The sequence below is a fragment of the Zonotrichia leucophrys genome, chromosome 1A, assembly GCF_028769735.1.
Source record: "Zonotrichia leucophrys gambelii isolate GWCS_2022_RI chromosome 1A, RI_Zleu_2.0, whole genome shotgun sequence".
In the NCBI taxonomy this organism is placed as follows: domain Eukaryota; kingdom Metazoa; phylum Chordata; class Aves; order Passeriformes; family Passerellidae; genus Zonotrichia; species Zonotrichia leucophrys.
The window spans coordinates 44,506,890-44,523,277 of NC_088170.1; positions in this window are offsets into that span (position 1 = coordinate 44,506,890).

Here is a 16,388-nt window from a genome sequence, read left to right on the forward strand (position 1 = left end):
CCCCCGGCAAGGGCGGTGTTTTAAATAGCCGCATTATTTTAGCCCGGCAGTGCCCCTCTAAATAGATGGTTTCAGCGAGTTCCCAAACTGGAGACAAGGATATTAGTTTACACTCGAGAATTGTCCTGTTGAACTCGTTAAATTTGCAGTTCACAAGTTCAGGAGGGCGGGCGCTTGGATGCGATCGCTGAAAGGGAAGCTTTGCGTGACACCATTTGGCGAGAAGTCGAGAACGGGGCTTATTCCGAGTAAACCTTTCTGCTGGGCGCACCTCTCACAGAGCTCTCCTTCCCCTTCACGTCAGTTCATTTAATGAACGACATCAGAAATTATTTTAATGTAATTTTGAGTCTGCCATGGGCTGTGCTCAGTATTGCTCAAAATTAATCCAACTATACCTTTAACATAGCAAATGTGATTAACAGCTGCTGCTGAATTTGCCTTTGGATCAGCCGCTGTAGGAATATCCATTGTGCATTGCAAGGTGGCAACTTTTGCAGTGGTTAACCATTATATATTTCAAGGAACAGCTCTCAAGGTGAACTCTACAGTGATAACTTAATAGTGCAAAATGCATTGCCTAAGATGAGCAAATAGCCCTTACTCTGCATCTCTGCGCAAACCACATTACTACTCTGGCAAGTTAAATCTGAACATCTGACCTTCTGAAAACAGCACTTGAGATGAATAACAGATTCTGTAAATGATATAGCGCATGAATATAAATATCCAAGGGTTAAACAATAAGTCAGAGATTACTGCTTCAGACTTTGGAGATATTCAAACTCCTATCAATCTGAGGCCAGGATATTAATGTCTGAGACCAGAATATGCAAAGAAGATTAGATGAATGTGAAGAAAAACCATTTTATAGAGAGAGATGTGTTCCAATGTTTTTTAATTTGTTTGCTAACATTTTCTTTTTCGTTATACAACTCCCATGTTTCCAGCTGATTTATTTAACTACAAAAACGCTACAGTGTAAGTAAAGTGCATAAATGTATATACAGATGGCCTTAAAATGCTAGAATAATGCCTGACTTTTCTTCCACGATACTGTCTTCTGTCAGGAGATTGTGTAGCCACTCCTGGCTTTGTGAAAATATAGGTATAAAATGCAGAGAGAAAGCTGAGAAATTATCTGTTTGCATCCCTGATTGATTCCAAAGGCAACATGGTGAGCCAAACCTTCAGGAGGTTGACTGCAGAACTGCAGGACACTTGAGGAGAAAGATCTGGGTTGAAAGTTTACCTTTCTTGAAATGTAGGATCAAAGATCTGGTTACTATTTGGGTGGCCAGCCTACAATTCTTTATAGGCACAAACCAGTGGGCTGTGGCAGAAAACTTGGTGGAAATTTGACTGCAAGACCTATGTAAATGAAGAGATTTTACTGTTGCAGGGAGGGCGTAAAAAACAACTCTACCCTGAGATAATAAACAGCTCTGCTGATGAATGGTGAAGCTGCAGTGTTGCAGCTGGTATGATTACACCATTGTGATTCCCCTCAGAATTTTGAATCTATATTTTTTTATATTGCATAGATAAACAGATATACACATTCAATAGCACAAAGTAGATCTTTCGAAATTGTGGCATAATTATTAGTAAACAAGTAAATTGAAAGGTTTATACAGCTAGGAGCTACTGGTGGTGGCTTCTGCTAGTGTGGATGACTGCTACCCATACTGACAGTAGGATGGTGGCACCAAGTAAAAAGAAGCAGGTAAGCTTTGTGATATAGAAAACAATGGCCATTATGATAAGTAGAAGTTTTGTGGCTGAAGGAATATTAGCTTTCAGAGTTCTCTGCTGCCTTGCATCTTTTCAGTCATAGTCATAATATTTATGTCCTTTATAGTCATCATATTACTTTTTGTAGCCTTTCTTCTCACTTTTTCTGCTGCAATTATATCCACGGATGGGCAGTTCCAAGCACACTCTTAGTCTTCATTTTCCTTTTTTACCAACCTTGGTGTAATTAGCTATCATCTTCTTCTTTCTTCTGTACTGATCTGTTGGAGTTTTTGTAGTATTTGTTTACGGAAGCACTGATCAGGTACACAACACATTTATTTGAAATACAAAACTGATTCACAATTGCAGTATTGTGACAAAGGAAAAAAATCAAAAACTTGTCTGTGATGGGTATCGGTTGTGATCTGGATCTTGAAGAGTGTTTCTAGGAAGAGGTTACAAATAAAATACTTAGAGAAATGATACTTTGGTAAAGGCTAGTGTCATTGTAAGAGACCCCTGACTGGGTGATAAGTTACATAGACTCCATGTATTTACAGAAATAGCAATAATGTTTATTAAGAAACCTATACTTTTATACCTCAGCTTGCTACAGGTGGACCTAATTTGTCCTCCAATCTAAACACTATCACCATTGGCTAATTAAAAAACCACCCTCGGTAAACAAATCTCCATAACACATTCCACATGTTCACAATACCAGGTGTAGCAAGTTAAGAATAGTTTCTCATTCTTTTCCCTCATCTTTTCACAGCCTTTCCCCAGAATAATGCTTGGGAAATTTGTGTTTCTCTCTGTGGGCATAGAGCTGCTGTCACAGGCCAGTGTTAGCTGAAAATAATTCTTTGACATTTTCTTCCTAAAACAGACATTTAAAAGGGATGTGGAAAGACATGTTGGATTGTTCATCTCACCTAACTTTAGATGTCTACTATGTGAATGTCTGCATCTGAGCTAGTCAGTCTCTCCATGAGCATAAAGGGAACCAGAAATAGACACTTCTAGTGTATGATTCATCTAACCTATTTTAGATGTCTACATTAGAATAAGGCAAGTTGCATCCTAGAAATGCCTGTTTCTCTCCGTTGGCTGTAACAGGACCAGCGGGTGTCTCATTTAGCTGTAAATGTCTACATTGTAAGAGTCTGCATGCACTCAGCTGAATGCCATCCATGTGATTTTAACATGAGTTATCCCACTGTCCCACTGTCCCGCTTGTTCTGAGGCCGTACAATGGTGAATGGAGCATGGTGTAGCCTGCAAAGTAGTTTACAAAGTAAAAGAGTGAGACATACTCCACTGAATAGATTTAAAGCCAATAAAATTTAGACTAATTATATTCAGTAGATTTTGGGGGGCCCCAATCAAACCCTGAACAACTTTTGAGATTAATTTAAATCTAGTTTATTTATGGGCACTTCATATTTCTTTTGCAGGTTTTTGATGCTATAGTAGTAAAGTAAATGCACTTAACTACTGGACTAATACTCTTCAGAAGCTAGTATTTATTTACTACAGCAGCATAAAATTAGAATATTTCTAAGTAGAAAAGAGACCAAAGACAAGCTTAAAAGCTTAAGTGATAATGTCTAATGTCAAAAGGAGCACTTTTTGGTAACAGTAACACAATCAGCTTTCACAGAGCACCAGGCAGAGGATGTGTTTTGATGTAAAATATGTTGAGAACTAGGGTAGCAAGAGGACTGTACAGCAAAGGCATTGCACAGAAGTGTTGTGATGTGCTGTCAACAACTGAAAAATAATTTAAAGCTTCAGAGCTATTCTCTCAACAGACAATTTGTGACTAGAGTTGGGTTCTTCCATGTCCAATTCATAAGCTGTCACCTAGGTTTCCCTTACAAGAAATCAGAGCTCTCCTGGAAGCCAAGAAGGCTAGCAGGCTAAGCCAAGAGCCAGTTGGAGACAGGCACATGGAAATGCCGTGGTTTGAATCATGTCTATGTAGGATTTATGCTACAGACCAAAGCTGGTGGCAAATACTGCCAGGGATTCACAGGGCAAAAACTTCCTTCAGGAATTAGATGCTTGAATGAAAAATGAAAGGACATGATCCTGTTCTTTAAGAAGTACGTGGAGAGGAGGAACTGTCGATGCTGTCACCTAGCACATCTTTCATTAGCTTGATCGTTAGAGTGCTGATAAACAAAGCAGGGACTCTGGGCTGAGTCCATTCTTTCACTTAATGAGCTTCAACTTCTCAGGCCACAAACTTTACAAAACATCTGAGGATGAAGGTAGAGTTTTCAATCCACCCTTAGTGGATAGCTAAACACTGAGAGAAAGTAAGATTACACACATAAAATACATATCACACAAGCAAGAAAAGTGTAATTGATGTATTTGGCTGTTTAGGGGGAAACTTGATTTTAACTCTATGTCTAGACATATTTTACTGAATTTTTTTTTTGGTGTCTTTTTTGTTGTTGTTGCTGTGTTAGATTTTTAAGTGGCCTCGTTTGTCCCCAATAGCTTGAGTGTCTAGGTTGTTCCTTGACTAATGGTTAGAGCATTCTCTCTTGTGCCTATGAGTATTTAGTAATTCCATGGAAAGTGAAGTACCTTCAGGAGAGATGAGAACATAACTTTATTTAGGAATACTCAATTTCTTAGCTGCTAGTTAGCAAAGGCTGGGGAAAAAAAGAGTTAAGCATATGTCAAACACCCTGAACAATTCTAATTGCAGGAAGACAGTTCCAGCAGCTTGGTTTTGTGTCAAGTTTAATTGATCAGGTGGATGTGCTCTGAGAATGCTTAAGAGATCAAAATTTTCGGGTAAAATGGAGAGATGAACTTTTTACAACATTTGCAGATACCATCATATGCAGACAACAGTAGTTTTGTCCTTGCTGAAGAGGTGATTTCAAGGGATATAAATGACCATTGGAACATGTCAGAAACTTGAGAGAGAAAGGATTATAAAATTTGTATTTAATACAAATTTTCTGTCATATTACAGAAACTACATATTTTTTTGACAGCTGTGTTCAACATGGTGAAATGGCTTAAAGTCAATGGAAACTTGATATTAATTTCAACAGGACCTGTGTTTTATCTGATATGTAAATAAAGGAAGGAAGTCCTTCACACGCAGTGGGATTAAACTGTCTGCAAACACCAAACACTTTCTGTATGTATAATTAGACTTCACATTTTTCCATTAGAAGAGGTTGGCTGAGACAGTTAAAAATCTCCCAGAAGCGTAACTCAAGATTCAAGGTTCTTGAAAAACTACTCCACAAAGATCAAAAGTCTACAGACACAAGCAATTTGTCCAAAGGACTTCTAAAGTGTTGAATACTAAGCAGCTCCATTTTCAAAAGCAGGAGCCCAAAGTCAAGCTTGATGTTATGATTTAACCTGTTTCATCCTTCAGCAAAGTGTCTCACATGTTAAGAGACTTTGTCTTCACTGGAGTTTTTTCCATTATGGAAATGTTCCAGGAAGAAATGCCAAGATTCTGGAAATGCCTAATAATAGCTATTAGAGCTATAACTCTTACTTTAGTGAAACTTTATTCCTATCCACCAAATATTAATGCATTTCTTTATTGCGCATATCTGTAATGTGAATGAACTTAATGATTTTCACACACACTCACAAAAACTGAGCATGTAATGAAGTCTTTTATGATAACAGAGAAAAAGAGAAAAGCTGGTGAAAAAGAAGGGGTTCTCCTTTTTCCAATACATGAATATAAATTTTGATCACATGTATAAGCCTTAGAAAAAAGGTAAAGTTTTGCCTGGGAAACTGAGAACACAGAGAGGGAAAACTTTGTGAAAAATTCTGTCAATTAAGTCCTTTTGAAGTTATCCTTTAGTCTTGAACTACAAAAATACCCAAAGGGCTCTAGTAACTCAGGATACACCTTTTCTTTAAATCTGCTGTAGCTTCTGAATGAAATTAGTTTTAAATTTCAAACACATCATTGCCCTAATGGCTTATGTTTGGATTTCTTTAGCAGTGAGAAAATCTCTGGATACATTGACTGGCTCTACAGCAGAGGGATGTCAGGTCATGGTCCTTGTAGCTTTCTGAAGCAGACAACTGTGAACAGTCAGCTTTATTTTTTTGCATAATCAAACATATTCCAAGATTTTCTTGGTCACCATATTAGGATAAAAATATATTTTTAAAGGTACAGAAAACTAGCATAATTTCAAATGAAAGGTTTCCCTCTTCATGGTTTTATTCATGGTTGTTCAAAATGCCACAGAAAAACCCTGATTTCTAACTCTGAAAATGTGCAATTCACATTAACAAAACACTCAAGGAAGGAGGAAAAGCAATCCTTGTGCAGCCCATCCCCTCAGTTACACTGAGTACTGTTGTGTGGTGTGCAAGTATTCTCAGCTTTAAATGACACTGGGATTAGTTAATAATTCCTAGGGTCTGACATAGTTCAGACACAAAATGGTGTTTAGAAGATGTGATTGATGATCACTGGAACAGCCAACCAGTAGCCCTTTTGAAACCAGGAAGAGGAGCTGAGATCCCATGGGAATGTTCTAGTTGTATGGACCTCTAGGTATGAACTGGGAATTTAGAAGAGTTCAAGAAATCTGCCTCAGATGAATAAAATACTTCAAATTACTCAGAAAAAATATTGCTGAAAATGGTAACTAGGGAACATAAGAAATTAATTAAACCCAATGCATTTGTGCATCACAAGAAATGTAATGACACACATTTAACAAAATAAAGGAATTTTAAGATTTTGAAATGCTGAGATTTTCCAAATGCTGTCAGGTACTTACTGCTAGACAGAATTTCCACATGCTTTTGAGGTTAACTTGAGGTGCAACAAATTTGCAAAAGTCCTGTTTCATGTGCAGTGAGAGCATCAACATAAACAGAAGGAATACCTTTCTTTTATCTCCTCATTGCTAAGAGAAAATTGCACTGATACAAAAAAAGCAAGTGTAACTATTTACTTTTACTATTCTGTCTCTAGCAGATGGGCTTCTGCTTGTGTTTTTGTGTTTTGTTTAATTATTTCCAATTCATGGTTTACTGGCATAGCATTCCTCAGTACAGCACCAAATGCTTCATTATGTCCTCTTCTGCTTGATCCCCCTAACCCTTTGCCGCATAGTCCCTGAGCTTTGTTATTTTTCCATTCTTTACTGGTAAGAGTGTATCATTTTCCTCTCACAAAGTAGAGGAAAGCTACACAGTTTCTAAGAACCTGGAAAAAGAGAAATTTCTGTCTCACTATTTACACTTTACTGGAAGAGCTATTATCACATACAGCAATTATCACAAAGTTTGGGGTTTGAAATCTACCGTTTCTGTGCTGTGTGTCACTCAAATACACAACGCCCTGTAATTATGATGTATGATCCCTGGTGTTCACTCACTGGAAGTGAGCCCCTTTTCCCATTTGTGTTCTAAGATAGACAGTCTTTCATTCTGTATATACTCTTGCTCCTTCCAGAGTGCTCAGGCAGGGCTCACATTTAGAGAATTATCACTCGCCTCTTCCAGTGCCAGAACCGCTTCCCTGCTGCTGTGATGCTGACTGCTACAGGAGTCCAGCAGTTTCCTCAGCTCCTTTGAGTTCCTTTGAGTATTTTGAAAACTTTCAGAAGCAAATTAGTGTAGCTACCAGCTATATGGTCTCAAATCAGATGGCTGAAGTGACCACAGAGCACAGGCTGTGTAATAATCCATCATTCACCAAGAGTTGTGAAAATAGGTTTTCCTGGTTTACTCAAACTAATACCAAATTAGAAATGATGCTGTGATTTTTAAATCTACGTATGATCTTCTGTCACTGTAGTTATTTGATAATGATTTTCTCATTTCTTGTATCATCTGTTCTAAGAAACATTTGTGCTCTGCTCAAAGGTTTGGAAATGCTGTAACACTGACATTTTGAACTACTGCTTTTTTTTTTCTGTAACACTTTTATCAGTTTATGTTCTATGGCAGAAATTCAAGAATTAACATGAAGAGAGCTATCTTAGGCAAGCCCACTCTTTTCCAGAAATAAACAGAGGAAAAGATGAGCACAGAGGTTGTTTTATAAACCATTTACAATTGTTTATAACATCAGCATTGGGTTTCAAAATTAGGCATGTGATCTTTAAAGACAGTACTTTACATCACAGCATTAGAAGTAGAAGGGTGTCAGAAGTCAGACAAGTTCCACAGGGCAGAGCTAAAAAATATGAGTTCTTCAGAATGGTGAACAATGACATAGAAAAAAATTGATCTATTTTGAGAAAGAAAAAGGGAACATCTTGAAACAGTACTCAGGTAGAAATTCCTACAGAAATGCTATCATACCATTTACTCCCTAGGGGAGTAAATCCAGACTTGGATTCACAACAGCTATTGTTCTAGACCTTGAAAGCAAGATAAGAGTAAGCCAGGATGGCTTGTCTGAGTGAAATTTTAAATCCTAGACATCTTCACCGTGATGAGGAAGGGCAGATGCAGTTGAGTGCACTGCTGACTACATGCCACCATCTTCCATGACATCTTGTTTTAGTAATGAGACATATGCTTAGAGATGAGAGAAGACACAGCTCTCGCACATATACCTGGATGAAGATGTAAAACACTGACACTGAGCCTTCTGCGATCTGATTTGTTGACCTTCACAGCAGTGACTACAGAGCAGAGGTTAATGCTAAAATACGGGCTAGCTGCAGCAGTTATTGCTTAAGCAAAAGGAAGGCTGCAGTGCTATATCTCTATAAAGCTATTTGAGCATGTCTGCATCAGATTAGAAAATTAACTGCATTCAATCATTTTCTAATCTGTTGTTTACTGTTGTGGAGAAAGGGTTTATGAGATTCAGTGTGTTTGTTTTTACAAATACAGCCTGACAAGGTGACTTACCTTCTGAAGAAGCTCTTTATTCTCATTTCTTGTTAGGAAACTAGGGAAGAAAAGCTGTCCAGAAACTGTCATAAAAAAGTACATATTTCTGAGCACCTAATTAGAACTTTTCTACTTTGAACAGGCTTTGGCTCTGCTTTGTGCAGTTTCATATTCCTTCATTATCTTCCCTTAGAATGCCTCTGGCTGCATCCCTAATGCTTCCAGGCTGTGGAGAAAGACTCAGCTGTTGTCCAGAGGATCCATGTTCCTCAAGGAACATGACTTCACCATTGCGGTCAGAACACCTCCTTGTGCCCTGCAGTGATTTGAGGCTGCCAGCACATATTCCATGCCCCCTCCATGAGGTGTGCTTTCATAGAGTCACAGATAGCACTTCTCTGAAAAAGCATGGCAGCACAGGCATGTATTGGGCCCAAATAGGTTTCACCACCACCAGCAGCAGAGTGCCCTTTCACATAACAGAGAAATAAATCTGGAGTAGCAGCCTGCCTATCCCCACGTCACCCCACGGTGACAACCAAAGTAATCCAAGTGGTTTGTAGGGTTAGCAGAGCAGCATCTATGCTGATCCTTTGGGTTGTTCAGGAAACACACTCCTTTCCATACACATCTGACAACCTGGTCTAACAGCCCTCAGCCCAGCACTGAATCTGGCTTGGAAAATGTGTTGTCTCATTGTACAGTAGATTTCTCTGGGACAGGAGCTGCCATGGGATTCTTCTTTTCAGGAACTGTCACAGGCAGAAAGGAAAAGGCTTGTCACCATCTTCCTTCTAATAGCTGCTTATTTTACAAACATCCTTGTATGTCAGCTGGGCACTTGATACCAGCTCTGTTAGGGATGTTCTCCATAGAAAGGTTACTAGAACAAGGTCAGATGGATTGCTGTCAGATGGATTTTATTTCTTCTGGAGACTCCACACCTTTGAAGTGCTTTTGCAATGGGGAACTTACCATTGGAACCTTCTGCAGAGGGACCTCTTGACACTATTAGTCTCTCACAATGCCTTCAGGGTTTAACATTCTAAGCCCAACTGGAAACCAGACATTTCAAGTATTTTGGGACCTGAGAACTGGTCCTTTCCAATGCTTTTAGTGACTTCGAGCTGACTGTGAGCTATTTTGACCATGGAGTATTGTTTTCTGAGGCCTAGCTGCAAGAGTTTCTTCTTTACAAGGAGCCATTGTGAGGGAGGAAAGCAAAGGCATTGTGTCCTCGATGGTAATAATGAACTAAGTCTTCATCCTCATTATCTCCAGATGGAAAGAGAACTATCTTGTTCTGTGTGCTTTCTAAAGGCCTGACTGGTCAGAAAGACCACTAATGTGAAGTGGCTCCAACTCCAGTGTGAAGGAGGAGTATCTGTTGAATGCCCAGTTGCTGCCCGTGTCCAGCAGCTGCAGTGTCCCGTGCCAGCAGGCCCATTTGCAGGATGACCAAGCTCCCATGTGGCACGAACAGTGTGGGAATGATGCTCTTTCTGGTCATGCCACAGCAACAGCATCTCACACCAGTGACCAAATCATACTGACAAAAGACAGCAGCAATTGCACAGTCATGATCTAATGCATGCTGGATAAATGCAGTTCAGGAAACCAATCTCTTTTTTAACAGTGTTTCTTTTAAGTGGAATATGATGCACCTACTGTAAATGTATTGGTTTGAAAAGAGGTAATGTTTTCCTGAGAGGCTGTAGTATGCTAAGCCCTGCATAATGGATGAGGAAATGCTTTCCATTTCTCTCTATCTGAAGTAGATGCACTGTACAGACTGGGCATAAAATATATGGGAACATCATGCTGGAAGTATTTTGTCTTGTTTTTTTCTTTACTATCTCAAATATACACAACCATATATATATATATATATATATATATGAACCCACACAATAAACAGCTGTCCAGAGCACATTTGCTTCCTGGCAATTTTATCTAAGTTTTCCTTACTAATCTGCAGCTCCTCCCAATGATTTCTGACATATCTAGTACAAATTATTTAAAACTTACTCTGCTATAGAAATATTATTGGCTTTCCTACTGTATTCACAACCAGATTGTTTAGACCTGCTTGGAATGGACACAGTGCTCAAGTTTGGAAGTTATGGCATGCTTATGTCTTAGTAGATTCTATAAGGAAATGCTTTGAAGTCAGATTTAGCAGTGTCAATGATTTTGCCCTTTGACTCCTCATATTAAGCAGTACCTGAAATACCTACTTTTCCTTGTAGGATGATAAAGACATCCCCTACCCAGCTTGTAAACTCTCCAACATTCCTGGTTCTTTTTTCTTAGCAAGATAGGTCCTGTTGTCCCATTGTTACAAGTTTTCTGACTGCCTGACTCACTTACCTGAAAATACATTCAAATGAGGTTTACAAAATGACAGGACCATATTTCTGGTTTCCGCAGACCAGCCAGTGAGGAAGCATGGAACAGCACCTTTTGTTGAAATGATGCCCTGGACACATGTCAGATTTTTAAGGAGTTACATTTGGGGATTTGCTATCCAAATTTTGAGACATTCTAGAAGACCATTTCCCTGTGGTATTAGTGTGATGATTATGATATCATTCAATTACAAAATAATGGTGTAAGAACAAAAATCTGTTCCATTTCCAGTTTCCAAGGTCTTTAAAAAGAAAAAAGAGCTTTTAAATGCTAACAGCATAACTTTGCTGAACTCAGCATTGCACTTCAAAGGTATTAGTTATCTTTCCAGTTTGTTTCTGTGGTTTTGAGTGAAAATGTTATATTACAGCTTCTTCCTGAAAGGTAAAGATATCAAAATGCTCCTGTGTACTTTTTTGCTATTGCAACTATATGGGGAAATAGCTGCTAATGATAATGATATAACAAACTAATAAATAAAATTAAATCATAAATAAAATGCAAAATTGAACTGTTTCCATAAATTAAACATGCATTACTAGGGATATAAGTAATATAGGATTTCATTTCGTGTTTAATTTTTACAGTATATTGAAAATTGCTAATGGTTCCCCCTTACTGAAAACTGCCAACTTTATTAAAATAAATAACAGAATTATTCTTGTTAAATCATGAAGAAAGAACAATTTAAATAACTATGAGTATCTGCAAACAGTGAAGGCCATCAGCAGAGTATTGGATCAGGTGGCACACTGGAATTAACAGGCACGTACCAGGAGCAGACACAACTGCAGCTATGGGAATGAGGAGGCTGAGCAGTGAGCACGGGATTTGGGAGGCAGCACCTCCTTGAGTTCACTGCTCAGCAGCTGGAGGAAGGAAAGAGCCTACTCATCTTGTTCCTGCAGTTTGAGGAACAGGCATTTGGCATGCTTATTTTTCTTCGTAAATTAGTATGACTGCACCAAGAACATATCTTACTTCTAGCAGCAAACTGTCCTTCAAACAGACCAATTCTGCAAAGTCTGAAAATCTGACTCCTTGCTTAAGCAACCAAGTGAAAAACCCAAACAACTGAGTTTTCTATCTTGCCTTATGTAGTTGAATGTAAATGTCTATGGGTTTGTATCACAGCCAGCCTGGGGTGCAGTCCTTAAGCTGAAAGATGAGGCCTTAACACATTCTCCCCTGCAACAGATTATGTTTGTATTTAATACTTATCATTCTGAGAACAATCTTGTAATGTAAGAAAACCAGGACTGTTTGTTGACCCAGCAGAATAGAAGTATTTTAATCTCTGATGAAAAATTAATGTGACCAATAAATAGTAAGCACATACTAGATTTTTCTTTCACCTTTCATTTGTCTTGTATTACTTCAGCCTGTATCAGCTCCCTTTACCAGCTCAGCAAGAAAAGCAAAATAAATGAAATACAAGTAACGGATCAAAGGCAAGACATAATCCTTATCTATTAGAACTAAAGGGAAGAAGCTGTTAGACATTTCCACAAGCCTATGGATTCTGTTATATAGGAGGGATTAATGAGTTCTCACCTGCCACATAGGTTAGAGGGATTCAGTTGGCCATGGATTGTAGGCACAAAGCATTATAGAACCCCCTCCAGGAGGCTGATTTCTAAAATTTACATTAAATCAGTTTCTTTTGCTCTTTTGATTCTGTGTAGCCATTCTGTAACCTTGCTCCGAACACGTTTAGCACCTTTTACTTTCAGGTTAAATTTACTTTCTAAGTTTGAGCACTTTTGGTATTATGCAAGTGTTGTCCCTTAGCCTGTCATCTTTTTCTTCTTGAAGTATTTTTAAACAGCAGCAGGTTCCCTGAATCGAGCCCTTGTTTTGCTGGATGAAACAAACCACACTCTCCTAATCTTCCTTTTGGCAGCCCTTCTTTGCATCTGTTTTAGTCTGAATATCTCTTTCTCTAATAGCACTGACCAAAACTATAATTATAGTCAACTGTGGCTGCCTGCAGCTTCTGCAATAGAATCAGTATCTTCATTTTACTGCTAATGGACACTGACAGGAAGTAGCTTAAAAGTGACATATAAAAGTTTATTTTCTTTCCTTTGGTAGTGAAACTTCCTTCAATTAACATCTCCTTCTGCATAGATAATTAGAAACTAAGAGGTGACCTAAGAAGGCATCTAAGAAAAGCTAAGAGGCTTTCTCTTTCTGACTTTGCATAAAGGGAGATCATTTTATGCCTATTCCTTTTCATTTCCTAGTCTGGGCTGTTTCTTTCTGCCTTTCAAAATCAGAGCAAAGACATTTTGTCAATTTTGCAAATATGGTATTTTCACTTTCTCAACTAAAGCCTAAACTCATCACAGAACCATAGAAAGGCTTGGGTCAGAAGAGACCTTAAAGATCATCTTGAAGATCATCCCCATTGCTGTGAGCAGAGACACCAATAAAGTTCCTAATTTTATTTCCAGGATACAGGCACATTTTTAAATGGTAACACTCATCTGGTCAGACAAAGCTTGTAGTTGCCTCTGAATGCACAAGTTACCTAGAATGCTTATCTACTTACTGTCTTCTTGTGATTGCTTATTCTAGATTCAAAACTCACACTTACCTAATTTTTTCAGGTTTGCTCAAATTTTCCTGTCTGGGGAATTCTCTGGTGCAGTGATACAGTTATTTTAGTAGCTGTGACTACTGAGCCAATTTCAGTTTTTTAACTGGATAGCCCCACAGCACTCCCAGGGGTACTTTTTCAAAGCAGGATTCCTTTAACATGATGTTCTGCAGTAGAGTATTCCTTTTCCCATTGTTAAAATTTTTGTTCTTCAGAGGCACTTTTTCATTCTAGTCTATTCTCTTCTGAAATCCACGTTGCACTGAAATCATATTGTTCAAAGTACTCATGATCCCTCCTAGATTCATCTGTGAAGACAATTATTATGTTCTTCAGGCCATCACAAGGATCACTTAAAACCTGCTTGTATTTGACCCAGTGCTAACTCCTCTGCTCCCTATCAATAAACCCCTTTAATTTAAAATCCTGTTTCTTAATTAGTGAGACTTCATTTCAGTACAGTTCTTATTCCATTTTCTGCTGTTGAAGTATCATGCAGTATTCCACAGCCAATGCCTCAAACTTCCTGAAAATGATTTTACTTTATAGAGTGCTGCAGGAACACATCCATAGTAGTTAGGATTTCTGACAAATTGCTGATTTTTTTTTTGAAGTAACTAAAAACTAATTACAGCTCAAGTGAAATACCTATTGCATCTCCATATTTTAAAATGGTTTACAGAGGAGAAAAACCTCATTAGTCCCTGATGACAGGCAAAACTGAGGATCAAGTTAATTTGAAGGCATTCAATACAAGCACCTTGTGAATTAATGTACCACAGAGGTCTAAAACAGTCTGAATTAATTACTCTATAGCTCAACTCATTTCCAATGTAGTTTTAAAAGCCACACTTAAGAAAAATACAGGCAATAGAAGGGAAAAAGGAGTGAATGAAGATATGACAGCAGCTTCCAGCAGAAACAGTATCATCACAAATCCAGATCTTACCCTATTTGAAATAAAACCCTCAGAACATGAGGTTTTATTTATATAAAGGAATTAAATGGAAATGTTATCATTTTGTTCACTAAAGGTACATGTTTTCCTTAGATAATACTTGCCCCAAAAAACCATGACTGAAAACTTATAAATTCAGAATAATGCCTTTGATATCTCATGGATGATGCTGTGACTTTTCTCTTTGCCAGAGGAGTGTGTAAATGTGTGTTATTACATGAGACCATCTGACACTCTTTGTTTTGACCTATGGTGCAACACGGTTTAACTTTGTACAACGTACCTCTATCAGAATAATGTTGACATTTCTTTTTTATATGCTTAAATCATCTCACACCTATGGGAAAGGTTTGATCTCATTATTCCACTATTTAGTTCTTAGTAATTGGAATGCAAAAGTGTCACAGACATCTTTTTATGAAAATCCTTTTCTTATGATTTTTTTTCCTGCTGAGGAGCTGAGAGGTTTCAGCAACAAAATGTAAACAATGATTATCTGCTGCTGTGGATGCATCAGGTGTGTCTGTGACTGGCCCACCTTGAATGTTCACAATTAATGGCCAACCACAGCCCAGTTAGCTTGGACTCTCTGTCCAAGACACAGACCTTTGTTATTCATTCCATTCTATTCTTAGCTTAGCTAGCCTTCTGAGATGAAGCTTCTCCTTCTATTCTTTAGTACAGTTATAATGTAATATATATATATCATAAAATAATAAATCAAGCCTTCTGAACATGGAGTCAACATTTTCTTCTCTTCCCTCACCTGAAAACGCCTGTGACCACTGTCACAGAAAAGAGAGGCTGTATAAATGAAAGCTGGATTATGATCATAAATCTCTGCCTTATGTGGCAAACTTAAGGAGAGAACTCAGGATGAAAAGGATGAATATCTGAGTAAAATGAATAGGTCAAAATTAAAGATATATCAAATTAAAGGAAAAAAAAAAGAATATCTCAATCAAATGTTTTCTTGCACAGTAAAGAATATGATGTAGCACCTCCAAGGATCTCAGCTGCCTGCCTCATAGTTCCTTTCCGAACTGCAGCCTAATAACATTTTCAATATTTTAAAACAAGAACAGAAGGTGACTATCATAATAAATGTAATTTTAGTAGATAATGGCAGGTGATTAGTTCCAAACAGCAAAGTGACAAATGCACTGATTTTGGTGAAACTGGATGCTTTAGCTACTGCATTGAACTTACATTTCATCCAGTAGCTGTCTACTACAAGACAAACATTCCCCCAGGCACCTGGAAAGCAATCTTATTAACAAGTATGTGCCAACATGTGACAGCAGCTGTGTCTACCTCAAATTTCACTGCACTGTTTTGAAGAACTCCCATGTACCTTCCTGTTGTTGAAGATGCTGTTTGAGACACTGGGTTGTCAGAGCTCACAGCATCCCTCATGGCATATGCAGGAAATTTGCCCAAAGGAATGGGTGATAGGCCTGGACTAAATTCCAAATGTTAACTTCACAGCCCTGACATAATTTCAGGAGAATGCACATATGAAAGTTAGAGACAAAATGACATTTATATAATTTGATGCTGCAAGTTTTAATTTTCTTCTTGACTAGAGCTACACCACAAGTCTGGACCCAAAATTTAAGTTTCCCTAAGAAACTTTCTCATTCATATGAACTACTTCAATATTTTATTTCCTTTATCCTGTAATTGGAATAGCTGCTTAAGTGAAGTTTTGGGGCTTGGGATTACTTTCAAATAAAGAGTTAATCAATCTTTGATTGATTAATCAATGAAGTTATTCCCATAAAAACAATAAGCAGAAAGTTCTCAAAA